Here is a 2075-nt window from a genome sequence, read left to right on the forward strand (position 1 = left end):
GTAATGAACATTCATGCACAAGCTTTTTCCCTTCTCTCTCTCTCTCTCTCTCTCTCTCTCTCTCTCTCTCTCTCTCTCTCTCTCTCTCTCTCTCTCTCTCTCTCTCTCTCTCTCCTTTTTTGCAGTACCAGAAATTGAACCTAGAGCTGTTCTTCCTGCTTCAGCCTCCATAGTAGCTGGGATTACAGGCATGTTTCACTGGCCGAGGCCCTATAATGAGTAAGGACAGCGAATCAATAATAAAACATTGCCCATCAAAGAAAATGACGGGATCTGATAGTTTCACCAGTGACTTATGCAAAACATTAAAAAATGAGTTAATACTAATTCTTCTCAAATTATTACAAAAAAAATCGAAAAGGAGAATGTTATGGTTTTAGCTTAGAATGTCCCCCATGCCTCATGAAAACGAGGCAGCCATGTTGGAGGCAGGGTTGATTGCAGGGAAGGGATCCCTGGGGGTGTGGCCTCGGGAATTATATATGGCCCCTCCTCTCCCTCTTGCTTATGGCCCGCATGATGGGAAAGCAGAGCAATTGCTGTCTCCATCTCTCCGCCTCCTGCCACCCACCGTGGCCAAACATGGGCTGAACCTCTGAAATCTCCACAAGTGTGAGCAAATAAATCTTTTTTCTTCAAGTTGTGTGGTAGTTAGGTGTTCTGGATTGCGGTAGTGAGTTTGCTGGCTGAAGCAGAGTGAATACTTCCAAACACATTCTACAAGGCCAAAAGTATTCTGGAATCCAATCCCAGACAGAACACCACAACAGAACTGGCAGGCTAATATCTACGATAAACAGAGAGGCAAAAATTTTCAACAAAATACTAAAATGCAACGGCATGTTAAAAAGATTATCCAAGCCAGGCATGGTGGCACATGCCTCTAATCCCAGTACTTGGGAGGCTTGGACAAAATGTTTGCATATTCAAGGCCAGCCTCAGCAACTTAGCGAGGCCCTCGGCAACTTAGTGAGACCCTGTTTTAAAATAAAAAATAAAATAGGCTGGGGGCATAACTCAGAGGTAGAATACCCCGGGATAAATTCCCAGTACCAAAAAAAAAAAAAAATTATTCACCATGATAATATAGGATTCAAGCCAAAGATCCAAGGATAACCTAACACACAAATCTATGCATGTGATACACAAACAAAACGAAGATTCAAACCATATGATTGTTTCAAAAGATACAGAAAGGACATTTGACCAAACTCTCTAAGTCTTCATGTTAAAGCGCTCTCAACAAATTAGAGGTGAAAGAAATGTATCTCAACACGATAGATACAGCCCTCCTATGACAAACTCACAGCTAATATGCTAAACGGGGAAAAGTTGGGGGCTTTTCCCTAAGATCTGGGATACGGTACAGATGTCCGCTTTTGCCACTTCTGTTCCAAAATAGTACTTGAAGGCATAGGCAGGGCAATCAGCCTAAAACAAAAAACAAAAACCTTAGAATCAGTTTGCCAAATTCCACAAAACAGTCAAATAAAATATTGTGTGGGATCGCCTTGAATATATAAATCAAATTGCAAAGAACTAATGTCTTAATACAGCACCCCCTCTATCCACGGACATGAAATATCTCTTCATTTATTGAACTTTTCAATTCAATAAGTAATAAAACTACACAAGTCTGATAAATAAAATCATCATATGGTAGCCATATGATTTGAAAATCAACATATGATTTTTCTTCTCATATGAATACATACTATATATATTTTGTTAGGTTTATACCTATTTAATACTTTTAGCCTTTCCCAGGTTTTAATTGAGCTTTTTATCTTTTATTTTTCAATTTGGTGTTTTAAGAGTTCTGTGAATATTCTGGATATTAGTTCATTTTCAGATATATGACTTACAAATATCTTCTCCCATTCTGTGATTTTTTTCCTCTTTATAGTATCCTCACTATCAAGTATGAAAGTATTCAAATTTTTTTGCGGTACTGGGGATGGAACTCAGGGGCTACACCCCCAGCCCTATTTTTTTATTCTTTGAGACAGGGTTTCACTGAGTTGCGGAGGGCCTCACTAAGTAGCTGTGGCTGGCCATGGACCGTGATCCTCCTG

The sequence above is a fragment of the Muscardinus avellanarius genome, assembly GCF_963383645.1.
Source record: "Muscardinus avellanarius genome assembly, chromosome: 8".
NCBI classification, from domain to species: domain Eukaryota; kingdom Metazoa; phylum Chordata; class Mammalia; order Rodentia; family Gliridae; genus Muscardinus; species Muscardinus avellanarius.